Source organism: Danio rerio, chromosome 22 (genome assembly GCF_052040795.2).
Source record: "Danio rerio strain M-AB ecotype USA chromosome 22, GRCz13ab, whole genome shotgun sequence".
Classification (NCBI taxonomy): domain Eukaryota; kingdom Metazoa; phylum Chordata; class Actinopteri; order Cypriniformes; family Danionidae; genus Danio; species Danio rerio.
The window spans coordinates 9,545,769-9,562,118 of NC_141042.1; the positions used below are offsets into that span (position 1 = coordinate 9,545,769).

Consider the following 16,350-nt stretch of genomic DNA (forward strand, 5'->3'; position numbering starts at 1 on the left):
TGGACGGATTTCAAGGCTGCATTTCTGTCTGCATTTCTATCTGAGGACTATGAAGACGAATTAGCTGAAAGAGTGAGAACTAGAGTACAAGGGGAAAAAGAATCTATCAGAGATGTTGCATTTACCTATAGAGCTCTCTGCAAGAGGTGGAAGACGGATCTAACTGAAAATGAAATTGTCAAATTAATACTCAAAAATATTAAGCCTTACTTGGCAAGCCAGCTGCGCAGTCGGGTGCATACTGTGGAGGAGCTAGTCAAGTTAGGACATCAACTTGAAAAAGATTATGAACAGCAGCTTCGGTACGAATGTCGCCTGGGTATTAAACCTCTACCTCATCCTGATTTGTCGCCAAGATCCTCATCTAACCGACCTGAGAAAGGAAAAATACCAGTTCAATGTTGGAGATGCCAAGGGCAGCATCCGCCAGGAAAGTGTCCACAGTATATTACTTCATCATCATCTCGGTTAACTGGCTCACCGGATGCTACCCACAAGCCTCCATATGCCCCTCAGGGAAGAGGAGGTCAGTCCTCCAACAACTCTGTGTCTGCTACACAAATGCAGAAGGTTCCAGCCATTACCAAGAAATCTTTAACTTCCTTAAAGTCTAATCCACGTATGGCAGTACCACAGCAGTTAATAATCCCTATCAGCATTGGAACATGGAATGGGAAAGCAATTTTAGATACGGGTGCAAGCTACACACTCATCCATGAAAGTATCATACACCAGCTCACTTCATCCGATCCACTTGTTCCATGGTCCGAGGGACCCCTTTATCTGGCAAATGGGAAAGCAGAAACTCCGTTGGGTTGGAAAAACATCACAATTCAACTCCATGACCAAGAGTTCATCTTACCTGCTGCCATTTTATCTTCTCAAGCTCTTGCTTACGCTGTTGTTTTGGGGTTGGATTTCATTTTCTTTAGCGGATTGCAGTTGAATGTCACGGACCAGAAATATTCATTTAAGTGTAACGCTGCAAAGGAGTATCTTTTTCAGCCAGGTAGGGCAACTCTACCAATGGAAAGTGTACACCCAGAAAACCGGCTACAGGAGAAAACAATACAAAACGTGTCCTTATTGAGTGCTATTCCTCCTCTACCTCATCCAATACCCATGATCCCTCCTGACGGCATGAACGAACAAATGTTGATCTGAAGTGTGGATGAAGCTTGTTTACCTCAAGAGAGTAAGCAGCAGTTGCTCCATATCCTGGAGAGCAATCCTCAGGTGTGCACTCTCAGGACTGGACGTACTGATGTTCTACAACACCGCATATACACTTCCTGCCAAGTACCCATTAAGCAAAGGCCCTACCGATTATCCCCACTCAAACAACGGGCTTTGGAAGAACAGCTGGAAGAAATGCTGAGACAAGGAATTGTTGAGCCATCCCACTCTGGGTGGTCATCACCGGTAGTGCTTGTACCCAAAAAAGATGGTAAGCTGCGTTTTTGTGTAGATTACAGAAAGGTAAACTCTGTGACAGAGAGTGATGCTTATCCTATTCCAAACATCACTGAAATCCTTGAGTCTTTGTCTGGAGCAGCAATATTCTCCAGTATTGACCTTAACACTGGCTATTGGCAAGTTAGCATGGATCCTGATAGTAAAGCTAAGACTGCCTTTATCACTTCTGCTGGTCTGTATCAATTTAATGTCATGCCTTTTGGTCTAAAAAATGCTCCCGCTACTTTCCAGAGGCTTATGGAGATGGTCCTGGGGGATCTACGAAAAAAGATTTGTTTAGTCTATATTGATGACATTATAATTTACTCCCCTTCAATCACCCAACATTTCCATGATCTTCAAATGGTTCTTCACAGATTGGAGGCTGCTGGCCTCACTATAAACCTGAAAAAGAGCAAATTCTGCCTGCAAGAACTTGTGTTCCTGGGACATGTTGTGAGTGTTAGAGGCATTGCAGCAGACCCATGTAAGACAGAGGCCATTCATTCGTATCCTGTACCAAAAAACTTAAAGGAGGTGCAGAGGTTCCTTGGTCTAGCTGGATGGTACCATCGATTTGTTCCAAATTTTTCCAGGATAGCTGAACCCCTAAACTCCCTGAAAAAGAAAGGAAGACTATTTCAGTGGACAAAACACTGCCAACAAGCCTTTGATGAGCTAAAAACTTGCCTTACTTCCCCACCGATACTGGGCCATCCTGATCTACAGTTTCCCTTTACAGTTTACACGGATGCCAGTGACTCTGGGTTGGGTGCCATCCTGGCACAGCGTAAGAATGCTGGCCAAGAGATAGTCATTGCCTATGCCAGCAGGGTTTTATCTGGAGCGGAGGTCAACTATACAGCTACAGAAAAGGAATGTCTGGCAGTCGTATGGGCCCTGGAAAAATGGCAATATTATTTGGAACATAAACTCTTCACAGTTTTCACCGACCACGCTGCTCTCCAATGGGTAATGGGATCCACTAAAACCAACAGCCGTCTCATTCGATGGGTCCTACGGCTACAGAAATTTGATTTTATCATCGAATACAGAAGAGGCAAACTTAATGTAGCCCCAGATGCACTCTCCAGGTTTTCTCAACCTTCTAGTTGTTACCTGTACTCCAACCATAAAGATCCAGGTTTGCCAGTATCAGATGATATCTTGTGGGAAGAGCAGCACAAAGATACAGACATTGTGGAGATACTGAAAGCAGCTGCAGAATCGAATGCAACTTCGTTTGATCAATACGAGGTTGTAGAAGACAAATTGTACCAGAAAACTCACCTGCCAAATAATCAGCTGCACTACAGAATATATGTACCGAAGAGCCTCCGCCCATCTCTACTACAGTATTATCATTCTGCTCCAGTAAGTGGACATGGAGGCATCTTTAAAACATACAAGAGACTACAGGAAGTAGCTTTTTGGCCCGGCATGTGGTCTGATGTTAAACGGCATGTAAAGAGTTGTACAAAATGCCAAACTGTAAAACAGGATAATCAGAAACCAGCCGGGATGTTACAACAGATTACCACCACTCGCACAAACCAGATGCTTGGAGTTGACATCATGGGTCCTCTGCCAAGAAGTTCCCAACAAAACGAATATCTGCTTGTTTTTGTGGATTATTTCTCACGGTGGGTTGAGTTATTCCCCATTCGTCAGGCTACTGCTCAGTGTGTTGCCACAATTTTCAGAAAAGAAATCCTGACTAGATGGGGAGTACCAGATCACATTCTCTCTGACGGTGGGGTTCAGTTTATCTCATCCGTGTTCAAGGAATTGTGTGAGAAATGGAATATCACCCCCCGACTCACCACTGCATATCATCCACAAACTAACCTCACAGAAAGAATAAATCGGACACTCAAGAACATGATGGCTGCATATGTTGAAGAAAACCACAAAAAGTGGGACCATAAGCGCTTTTGCTATTTACATGACATAAAGTAAGTGTAAGTGGAAAAACTGAGCATTTCACAGCAAACAGTTAACAGTTTTTTTTTTTTTTTTTTTTTTTTTTTTTTTTTTAAATACAGAAAACAGTTAAACAGAGCATCTACCGCGCGAGAATTAGAGATAAATGATCTACTTTCACTATTGCTCTCGTGGATAGGGAAACCTTTACGCACATCAATTAGCCTATAAATAATTAAATTCGTTTGTTAAGCGCAAATATTTGTTTCAAAACTATTTCTAAATTCAGTTCTAATTTCCAGCAAACGAATGAATGAACAATAATAACGAAGTGTGTACAAAAACCTGAGTTATATCCTAAAACACATGCCGTGCCCCATATGATCTAAAACCTGCAGGTGGGCAAATCTAAGCTTGTTTTTAATAAAACAAATATAAATATGGATATAATAAATAATACTGCTAATAATAATAACATTATACAAAAGCAAATTGTTATGAATGAACTGTAAAAAGCCTCCCGAGATGAAGAAGACATAAAAGCAGTGATTTTTCATATTTTATGTAGGCTAGAAAATAATTTGTTTTGTAATATTTTAATCCTTTATATTTATATCCTATATCTATTCTTATTATATCCTATATATATATCCTTAATATATTTTTTTTTTCATATGTAAAGATATTTGCGTATTGCTCTACATCTTGTGTGTAGGCTATTAAGCAGTGTGTAAGCGATAGCGAGTTTAGACCGAGTTTGTTTTGGTCTAATGAAAAATCTATTATGGTTTCTCAAAATAGCTGTGTGTGTGTGTGTGTGTGTGTGTGTGTGTGTGTGTGTGTGTGTGTGTGTGTGTGTGTGTGTGAAAAGAGCATAGTGTGACAAGCTAGGAGATCTCCTCACCAGTTCTTGGAGTTTTTGCTCAATAAAATAGTCGTCTGTATTTTCAAGTCCATCGTCTGTATTTACATTCACCCACTGGCAGCCAAAATCCATGCCTTAAGCCTGGTTTATACTTCTGCGTCAAGTGACAGGCGTAACCCACAGCGCATGCAACGCGCGTAGCTGTGCATTTATACTTCTGCGCTCTGTCTCTGTTGGTCTGCATTAACACTTCCGTAACGCTAGTTGGCAGTGAGGTGTAAATGTTCCTCTGTGTCGAGTTTCTTCGCTGCTGTTTTGCTTTTCCTGAACACTTCCTGGATGTACAAGTGGCTCAAACTTGCTCATTTTGAGGCAGGAACCGGCGGACGTGCAACAACTTTAACTATGAGGTAAACACAAAACAAAACTTTCCATCTGGAGCTCCTTCACGGGACTCCACACTTGTAGACAATCGTTCCATTGGGCTCGCGCCATTCGCGCGGCTCTCGGTGCCGCCCAGACTCGTCAGCGCTACCAAGCCGACCAATCACAGAGCTTGCGCAACACGTTGTTGCGACATATAGTTACATTTTTTGAGAGATGCACATCAGTGACGCCGACGGCCACGGCGAAGGGCTATGCGTCAACGCTGTAGCATACACCGGTGTTTGACGCAGAAGTATAAATCAGCCTTTACACTATGAAGCGTGTATGCACTGTGACTAATTTTATATTGTTGATAAGCTGCTGGGCATTTCACTTTGTCTCGCGCTGAAGGCAGTCAGTATCGACCAATCGCAACAGGCTGTCATCGGTCCAATTAGCGCAGATTAGCTTTACGCTAAGGAGGGGTTTTGGAACAAATTAATCACTGAATGATTCATATGGGAGTCGCTGGGATAATTAGGTAAAAATAAATTCAGATTACAAGATAATAAAGGGTTTTTGACCTTGCATGCATATTAGACTGTTGTTGGAGACCCTTACAACCAAAATATGACCCTATTTCATGTATTATATGGGCTCTTTAAGGACTTGGTCTTGACTTGGACTCGACAAATGTGGACTCGACCCCAACTCTACATATGCTTACAATGCAATTACGTATTCTAAGTACATTTGGTTTGTAGTAATTTTTACTTCTTTTGATTAATTGGACAATTAAACATATGACCATATTATGTGAAAAATTATGTTACAGGGCCAAGTTTTAAGACAGAGACTACATTTATTTGAGTTTACTTAACTAAAAATAAATTGCAGTGACAAATCCTAAATTGTCAAGGACGTTTTCATGTGAGCTGAGTAGCTGTATATAATCAAAGTAAGAAAATTTTGTGATTTTTCTCCAAGTGAAACATGAGTACACATTGCTTTGCATCTTATAAACACAGCCAAGCCTTAAAATTACACTACATTCTGGACCACCCCTTTTAATGTTTAAAGCTTACATTATTTTTATTACAAATAAATTATGAACATCTTCAAAACCCACAAGTAATTTAACATTGCACTTATTCTGATAAAAAATGCTCAGCGGATACTTTAGCTAATCCCAAAATGGCTACTACAAATTGCATGTCTTGTTTTTAATAGCAAACTATTCCTAATGGTAACTGCTACAGTATGTGCACTACTAGTTAACTAAGACTAGCAGAACTCTTGCTAGTGCACTTGCATAACACTAGAGCACTATGGACACTATAGCACTAGAAATTATAATGCCAAATTGGTTGTAAAGTGAGACTTGTGTTACAAATGTTGAAGCATCAAGCCCCCAGCACCGACAGGTCTTTGGGGCGGTGCTGTGTGTCTGTCTAGAGGCATAAGTGTGTGTGTGCCTGTGTGTGTTTTCTACTGGGTGTGTGCACTTGGATGGGTTAAATGCAGACATAAATGCATAATTCCATCACAAACTATTTATTTACTACAAGGTAAAGTAGGATTTTGTTTTTCATTTTGAAACTCCAAAAGGCTCGACTCTAACAGTTTTAAAAATCAACATCTGCTCAAGTTAATACATTAGGTTTTACAACTTTAAGCATGTTGAATAATTTATAATTAGTGTTTGTAGTTTGATTGTTAAAAGTAATTAAACACAAACAGTTCTTAAAAAAGATAAAGCGCTGTTGTATATTGAGTTAGTAACAAATTGATTGTTCAGTTACGACGCACTCTAGTGGTGTGTGTGTGTATGTGGTTATTGCAATAGTGAAGTAAAGACGTGTTAAGAGCAGCTCCGGTGTGATTGTCTTAATTACTGTTATGTAAGTGTACAAACATAACAGAACTGGCGACGAGGATTGTAAAGACCCAGTTGTGCAGCAAGTTTCATCATCAGGCTCAACGTGCAGTGGGTAATGTACAGTATATACATATATTAACGAACCGAAAGGGAAGACGAAACAGAAATGGCTGCGTGCATCGGACAAATGGATGCTTTTGAAAGCACGGTGGAAGACTGGGCAACATATGTGGAGAGAGTTGAGCAATATTGCTTAGCCAATGACATCGGGAACGAGAGAAAAGTTGCCGTTCTCTTGAGTGTAATGGGGGCAAAAACATACAACCTCTTACGCAGTTTATCAGCACCAGTTAAGCCAGCCGAGAAAACTTTCAAAGAGATTGTGGAAGTGCTGCAAACGCATTTAAATCCGAAACCATTGACGATCGCGGAGCGCTTTCGCTTCCATAAGCGAAATCAACACAAGACAGAGTCTGTATCGGAGTACATGGCCGAGCTCCAGAGACTCACAGAGCACTGCCAATTCGGTGATGGTTTGTCTGACGCGCTCAGGGATAGGCTTGTTTGCGGCATTCACAGCGAGAGCACGCAAAAGAGACTCCTTACTGAAAGAGAGCTCACGTTGGCGCGAGCGCTTGAAATCGCCGTTTCTATGGAGACAGCCGCAAAAGATGCGCTGGAATTACAGAGAAAGGCGATCTCGGAATGTCACATAAACAAGTTCACGTCAAAGAAAAGTGAAAATTCATTGTGTTTCAGATGTGGGAAAAAGTCACATAGCCCTACTGAATGCTGGTTTAAAGAGAAGGAGTGCAGACAATGTCATCGCAAGGGACACATACAGAAAATGTGTAAAACAAAAGCAACTGAAAATAAAAGAAAGTCATTTGGAAAAAGACACACTAAGATGCATGAACTGAACGAATCTGATACAGAAAACTCTGATGTGGCAAGCCTCTCATACATTGAACTACACGCCCTTAAAGAGACAGATCGCGAAATCATCTGGGTGAGTCCTATCATTGAGGGAGTAAAAATGAAAATGGAGCTTGATACAGGATCGGCACTGTCAATAATATCGTACAAGGATTACAAAGACCATTTTGAAAAGTTCAAACTAAAGCACACATCTGTAATACTCAAGACATATACAGGAGAGAAAATCTCACCCATGGGAAAACTGAAGGTGAGAGTAAAATGTGAAAAACAAAGGCGAGTCTTGAATCTTTATGTGCTGAAAAAGGGGGGGAGTACCCTTATTTGGACGAGAATGGCTGAGGAGCATTCGGCTTAACTGGCAGTCCTTAAAAGCTATACAAGTTACCCCGGAAACAACACTTCAGCAAGACAAATTAGAGGAGGTGCTAGTGAAACATGCACAAGTTTTCCAAGATGGAATTGGAACTCTGAAACACATTAAAGCAAGGCTCAAGGTTGAAAGTGATGTGCAACCAAAATTTCACAAAGCACGCCCTGTACCATATTCAGTACGCCCAAAAGTGGAGGCGGAGCTAAAGCGACTAGAAGACCAAGGAATCCTGTCTAAGGTAAACTGGACTGACTGGGCTACACCTATAGTCCCAATTGTCAAGAATTGTGGTGATGTAAGAATTTGTGGCGACTTCAAAGTCACGATTAATCCAGTCTTACAGGCAGACCAGTACCCATTGCCTCTCATTGATGACATTTTTGCGTCACTGTCAGGTGGGCAGCGTTTTTCAAAAATTGATCTTGCCCAGACGTATTTGCAGATGGAGATGGAAGAATTGTCTAAAAAGTACCTGACAATAAATACGCATAAGGGTCTCTTTCGCTACAACAGACTTGTATTTGGGGTCTCGTCAGCACCAGCTGTGTGGCAAAGAGCCATGGATCAAGTCTTGCAGGGTGTCGCTGGCACACAGTGCTATTTAGATGACATTATAGTCACGGGCATAAAACCCATCTGGCAAACTTGAATGCTGTTCTGGAAAGACTGGCTGAGTATGGTCTGAGAGCAAATAGGAGCAAATGTGAATTTTTCAAAGATTCAATTGAATACTGTGGACACCGGATTGACAAGGCAGGCCTTCACAAGTCTCCAGACAAAATCAATGCCGTACTTAATGTACCAAGACCAGAGAATGTGAACCAGCTTCGTTCGTTTCTCGGACTGGTGAACTATTATCACAGATTTTTACCAAATCTCTCCACAGTTATACATCCATTAAATGCTTTGCTTCAAAAGACAAGTAAATGGGTGTGGTCAAAGGACTGTGACAAGGCGTTCAAGATGGCTAAGCAACTGATCACGTCAGAGACTGTGTTAACACATTATGACCCCAGTCTACCCCTGCGTGTTGCATGTGACGCTTCACCATACGGCATAGGTGCAGTTTTGTCTCACAAAATGACTGATGGATCTGAGCGGCCAATTGCATTTGCGTCTAGATCCTTGACTGTGTCAGAACGCAAATATGCACAGATTGATCGAGAAGGCTTAAGCTTAGTATGGGGAGTGAAGAAGTTTAATCAATATTTGTATGGAAAACACTTCACTCTGATCACAGATCATCAGCCATTAGTGGCCATTTTCAGCCCCAACAAATGTGTCCCAGTAATGGCTGCAGCACGCCTACAACGATGGGCGTTGTTTTTAGGTGGTCATGACTATTCGATTGAGTTCAAGGGCACTAAGCACCATGGAAACGCAGACGGACTGTCGCGCCTTCCTCATGAGAATGCAGATGAGGGGACAGATGAAACTGACATGTTTCACATTGTTCAAATGGAACCTTTACCAGTCACAAGTGCTCAAATTCAAAATGAGACTCGTCGAGACCCGGTACTGTCCAAGGTGTTTGAGCTGACCATGAAAGGATGGCCAGCTAAAGGGGATCCTCAACTGTTGGACTACTCAAATCGTCGTGAACAGCTTTCTGTAACACAAGGATGTGTCATGTGGGGTACTCGAGTGATAGTTCCACATAAGCTACAAGCCAGAGTACTCACTGCCTTACATGAAGGACATTTAGGGGTTGTGAAAATGAAAAGCCTGGCCAGGAGCTATGTTTGGTGGCCAGGGCTAGATCGCCAAATTGAAGATCTTGCTAAGGCATGCTCTGGATGCCAGCAAATTCAGCGACAGCCAAAGGCAGCACCTTTACATGTGTGGGAATTTCCTACCAGCCCCTGGCAGCGAGTTCACATTGACTATGCAGGACCCATTTTTGACAAAATGCTTCTGGTGGTAGTGGATGCATATTCAAAATGGCCAGAGGTATTTTCCATCAAAAATGCAACATCCACGATGACTGTAGAACTGCTCCGCACATTGTTCTCCCACACTGGCTTGCCAGAGCAGTTAGTCAGTGATAACGGTACGCAGTTTACTTCGGAGGAATTCCAGTCATTTGTCAAAAGCAATGGAATAAGGCACACAACATCTGTTCCTTACCATCCTGCTACGAACGGTTTAGCGGAACGCTTTGTTCAGTCCCTAAAACAGTCACTAAAGGCCATGGGAAAGGAAAAAGTGTCTCTACAAGAAAAGATTGCAAACTTCCTGCTGGCCTACAGAAATGCTGCACATGCGACTACAGGTCAATCTCCAGCCACACTTTTTATGGGCAGAAGTCTTCGTACGTTCTTAGACTTACTTAAGCCTGATCTACGCCGACATGTGCAAGCCAAACAGTGTCAGAAAAACACAAAGCAATCCGTACTCAGGACGTTACATGTTGGACAAAATGTACTGGCTAGAGACTACAGACAAACACATCAAAAGTGGCAACCAGGCAAGATATTGTCCAAGACTGGGCCCCTTACTTACACTGTACAAGTTGGTGCCAACATGGTTTGGCGCAGACACATTGACCAGCTTTTGGATGCAACCTCACAGGTTGATTCTTCTCAAAACTTAACAGAGAATGTGGAAACTTCCCCATGCCCTGATGAGTATGCACTCATAACACCAGAGTTTCCCTCTACAGACACTGGTGTAACCGAATCAGAAACTGTTCAGGTGTCCAGTGCTCAGTCCTCATATCAAAACGCAATGCCTCGAAACGTTATCCTGAGCGTGTTCACAAACCACCTGACAGACTAAACTTATAGTTATTCATATATACATATGATAACTAGCTGAAATAACTGTTACAACTATTTGCATAGTTGAATAAGTTCTGCATTGTTGTGTTTGGAGTGTTTGTATTCTTACTGGTAAATATAATGTATTGCAGCTTGAAGGGATACATCAATGCTGGAGGGGAGGAATTGTTGTATATTGAGTTAGTAACAAATTGATTGTTCAGTTACGACGCACTCTAGTGGTGTGTGTGTGTATGTGGTTGTTGCAATAATGAAGTAAAGACGTGTTCAGAGCAGCTCCGGTGTGATTGTCTTAATTACTGTTATGTAAGTGTACAAACATAACAAGCGCTGTAAGAATTGCATTCACACTGATGAGAGCTTTTATTGTTTAAACAACAATCTCTAGATTCATTCCTGCTGTTACTTTTACTATTTTAATACTCAAGTACTATTCAAATCTAGCACATTTTTGCTAGACTATGTTTGCGTCCAGACAACCATACCTTTAATTGAAAACAATTTTCCCACCATGTTTGATCTTTAACTTGAGTAGCATTTTTGAGTACCTTTTAGATCTCTGAACACCAACATGACGTTTGAGACTGTTTTTTTACTACATATCTATTACATTTGAAATATGCCTGTCAAATTTAAAGTTAATAATACATGTCTTAGACAATTTATGTCATAGACCTCATTCTCACTGTATATAGTACAAATAGTTCCTTTTTTGTATGCCGTATGTTTACATCCTGACCGATATATTAAAATAAGATTTACAGCAATCCAAGAGGATTGACCCAGGAAGCAGATGCAAGTGTAGTATGTCTGCTAACATGACTGTCTGCCTTTAACAAAACAGCATGAAATTTACTTTTTGGTTGGTTATTTCTGTAAGAATCAGCTCTTTGGTTTAAATCATGTTTAAACTTTGGGGATTCGAATCAAAGATTCGAACATGATTCACATAGAATTATTTAAAGCTTACACTTAACTTAAGTATTTGTCCAGCAAATAGAACGTTTAGTGTAAAGCAATCCTGTATTATATTATTACGTGGCCAACAATAACAATATAAAAACAGTATCTAATTATTTAATGGGCAAGGTAGCAGTATCTGAAGCTGAGGCATTAACTTATAAAGCACACAACACACCAACACGGATCTTAAAACGAAACAAAAGTTTATTGCTACTCTATAACACAAAGTACTAATCTACGTAAAACAAACAAATGCACATACATACACACACGCACAAGCAGTTTGAGGAGAGTTTTCACTGAGTGGATTCAACTTCTAGCCTTTGCTAAGTTCTTAGCATTGTAACCTGAGAGAAACCGTAAAAGCAGAGAATTTTGCTATTCTTTACTACTTAAACATAATTCACACCAGAATCAGTAATAGGTAGAAACCTTGTTTGTGCTACTTGCGTTCTGATGTAATTTTTGGTTTCCTCGACTGGTCCAAAGGGAAATCCCGGCGAAGCTGATTGGTCAGCGTAGCAACTTCAGTGACGTGATGGAATTCCCTTGTGGGTGAAGAGGGGTTTCCTTAGTCGGTTGCTAGGGATACGGATGTTGGACAAGGCGGCGTTCGAAGTCCTTCCTGGGTTCCTGTAGTTAGGATGAGTTTCAGAGTTTGGATGTGTTGACCCGATGGCTTGTTGTTGAAGCGGTTGCACAAGCAGATCGGGGGTCGAGCCGGCAGCAAGTGAAGGTCGCGGTCTGCTCCGTGATGTAATGAGGCTTCCGGCGAGGCGATGTAACGGCCACAGCACGAGAAGAGCGACGTCCGGGCAGCGACGGCGGTGACGACTGGCAAAGATGACCGGCAAAAGACGACGATGAAATTCCTTTGTTCAAAGTTTTATAGGCTTTGGTAGAGGCTGGGTCTACACAATGCTTGTCCAATCAGATAAGGTGCGGGGTGGAGTCACACCCCAATTCTGCCCTCTAGGAGGCTGGGTTGACACCTGGTGTGGGTGCTGCTTTGATAGCATAGTGGTTAAAATAAAGTCTTATAACATCGACACTTTTCATAGTATGGTTTCTTTATATAAACCAATGCATTTGAAATGTTCCTAGCTTTCAATCGATACCAAACATGAAGTATTTCACAAACATTCTGTAGATTTTATTTGTCACTGAGGGCTATTACTCAATAACTATCCATAACAGTTTTGTTAAACACATGGAACATGTACACACAAAAACCTACAGAAACATAAAGCAAACGTACATTACTCAAATAAACTGTTTTACTTAAATGTCCATTAATCTTTGGAAGCGTTTCTGATCGCTTCTGTGTCTGCCTGAGAATGTGTATTCCTTGCAGACGCCAAAGGGCACGCGAACCAAAAGGTACTTCTCAAAAACCGGTTTGGTGGGTTTTTGATTGTAGAGCCTCTTATTGTTTTAAGGTGTAAAGTTAATTAACACGCAACTGTGATGTTGACTGGCTAGTTATCCTGTGGATTGCCTTTTGCTGGGTGCCTGTGGATTGCTTTGAAAATGAAATCAAAGCTCAGACATATAGGCACCAACCAATCTTTTAAGGATAACATGGTCTATGGCTTGTTCGGTTCTGGAACGATCCGTTGACTCTCTACATTTCTAACACTTTTACATTGTAGATAGCATTTGTGTTGCAAAATAGTGAGTAAAAACATGTCAATATTTCAATTTGCTTTAACATTCCAGCATATCCTGCACAAGACTATTTTAGATTGCTGGTGTAGTTCACTTAAAACCTTTTTAGTTCAGCGTGATACATATATCACTGCTGAAGAATGAAATACTGAAGAGACAGTCCTCCAATCACAATCAAGCAAGACAGAAGCCAGGTTTTACATACCCTGACACATATTCATCATTCAAAATGTTAAATATTCAATTAGCACAAACAGTAGCTTTAACTATTTACCAAGTTGTCAAGCACAAGATGTTTAAGTAAATTTATTAGCTTGTTATTTCTACTTTATTATTATTATTGCTAAAGGGCACCTATGGTGAAAAATCTACCTTTCAAGCTATTTGGACAAACATATTTGTATATAAAGTGTATAGACCATCATATTGGGGTGATATAAACTCACCCAGTCCTTTTTTTTTTTCAATTTAACAACATAAAAACGGTGGACCAATTGGAGCGGTTTTCAGACCGACCACAACTTGACGTAGGGGTGCAGTCCCCCCGCCCACCGAATTAATTGACAGCTGCGCGCATTAACATGTCCCAGTAGTCACGTGTATATGTCAACAAGACCAGACATACGCAAAGCAACCGGGAATAAAAGGTCTGTTCAGTTCACTAGGATCAGCAATCATCATCAAATGGGATCAAGAGTGAGTTTCACATGTTTAAAGTGTTTTAAAACAGAGCATGTGTGTAATTAATTACAGCGATTTACTTCAGCTTTACTTCATCAGCACAGCCGCGTGTCAGAACAATTATAAAGGAAAACGCTTTAATCCCGGTTTGTGGACGTTAAATCAGGTTTATTGTGTACAATAACATAACAGATAACAGCCGAGGGAGGAGGTTAAAGCACGCGGGAAGGCGTGTAGAAACAGTAGGCGGGGAGAACTCACCTTAAAGGAGAAGTACGACAAAACCACCCCCTGGTGGAAATAAGTATAAAACAGCATCTTGTAAAAGGTATAATGAAAAATCCAGAGGTGGGTAGTAACGAGTTACATTTACTTCGTTACATTTACTTGAGTAAAATTATTGGGTAACGTGTAGTTTTTGAGTACATTTAAATATGTGTACTTTTACTCAAGTAAATTATTAGAGAAAAATCATTACTCTTACTTCGCTACATTTCGCTGCGTTCCTCCGTTACTGTCAAATGATAATAAAAAAAATATCCATATGTTTTGTTTGCAAATATCGCGAGGCGCCGCATTGGAGAGGTTGTGTCGCGAGAGGTTGCTATAGAGACGCGTCTCCCACTTTCTGTTAGCGTGCACGGCCGCCCGGCGCGCGCCTGTGTGTTGACGAGGGAGACGTGCAAGTTATACTGCGGTCATGCCATGGCCATTTACGGTTCCGAAAAGGATGATCATGCTGTCTGTGTAGTGATTTTATCGGACCAGGTCACCCGTCCTCAAGTTCAATCTGTTTTCACTCCAAGGTGTAAACAACAATAGTCTGACAATGCGATGCACGCTGTACATTGAACTGACATCACAGCAGCATATACATAAATTCCAGCTCCAACCTGAAAAAAGTGGTGGTAAGTGTCAGAATTATCCAAATTTTAACCTTATTCATGGTAACTATGCAGGCTTTCGGGTGGTTGGAAAAACTCACCCCTCAATGACAAAGATCCAGAATTTGTCCCATACATTTTATTATTTAAAAAGCCAAATTCTGACTGAGGACAGTTGAATGTTCTGGCCAGTTTGTAAGCTAAAGCTACAATAGGCTACAGTATTTAATTTGAAACTTCAACACATTCCTATTTTTTCTAACGATTTATGATCTAATACATTTGTATTTTAAAAATAAGTATTTATTAATTTTTCTTTATTCTAAATCTTTAGAAAATATATTTGGTCAAAATAGTGCTTAAAATGTCACTAAAATACAGTATTTAAATCTCATACATTGTAAATTAGGTGAATAACTGCAAAAAAGTCAATTTTAGAAAAAGACCCCTTATAACAGACTGGCCACGGGCCTGCTTTGAGATAACCAAGTAGTGTTTAATGGAATAACAGATTATCCCAGTAAATATTCGTCATTCAGTTTCCCAGAGATGGGTTGTGGCTGAAAGGGCCTCCTCTGCGTAAAAACGTGTTGAATAAGTTGGCGGTTCATTCCGCTATAGTGACCCCGGATTAACAAGGGACTAAGCCGACAAGAAAATGAATGAATATTAGTCAGTCAGGCTAAAAATATACCATTTAAACGTTATTTTTAACATAAAATCATAAAATTATATATATATATATATATATATATATATATATATATATATATATATATACAGATACTATAAATATATATAGATACTAGCATTCAGCTTAAAGTGACATTTAAAGGCTAAACTAGGTTTATTAGGTTAAAGTTAAAGTAATTAGGCAAGTCATTAATAATGGCAGACAATCAAAAAAATACTGCTGTAGGGGCTAATAATATTGACCTTAAAATTGGGTTTAAAGAGCCCATATTATACATGAAATAGGGTCATATCTTGGTTGTAAGGGTCTCCAACAACAGTTTAATATGCATGCAAGGTCAAAAAAAACTTTCATGGTCTTATAATATGCATTTATTTTTACCTAATTATCCCAGCGACTCCCGTATGAATCGTCCAGTGATTCATTTGTTCCCAAACCCCTCCTTAGCGCGAAGCTAATCTGCGCTGATTGGACCGATGACAGTCTGTCGCGATTGGTCGACTGCCTTCAGTCAGAGAGTGAAATGGCCAATAGCCAATCAGCAATATAAAAGTAATCACAGTTCATACAAGCTCGATAGTGAAGGCGTGGATTTTAGCTGCCACACACACACAAAAACACACACACACACCTCCGGACGACAACGCTCCAGCTTCCGCCCGCACCCGCCAGGTTTTAGCCTAAGAACCCGCTCCGTTTTCTACCCGCCGTGCACGATCCCGCTAGAGCGGGGGACCAAAAATCACCCAGCTATACAGTCCAGACAGCCAAGCTGTCTGTATAAACACAGCACCAAGCACACAAAGCTTGTTTGCTCGCTCTCTCGCGCTCTCTCTCTCTCTCTCTCTCTCTCTCTCTCTCTCTCTCTCTCTCTCTCACATAC

The 16,350-nt window shown here is 40.8% G+C and overlaps 2 protein-coding genes across 2 annotated transcripts in view; one reads left to right on the forward strand and one right to left on the reverse strand.

The window, feature by feature from the left end:
- Positions 1 to 16,350, reverse strand: part of LOC147838394 (uncharacterized) — a 900,722-nt gene that overhangs the window by 693,935 nt on the left and 190,437 nt on the right. The window lies entirely within an intron of this gene.
- Positions 1 to 16,350, forward strand: part of LOC147838410 (NACHT, LRR and PYD domains-containing protein 12) — a 126,598-nt gene that overhangs the window by 27,617 nt on the left and 82,631 nt on the right. The gene's annotated exons all lie outside the window — the stretch shown is intronic.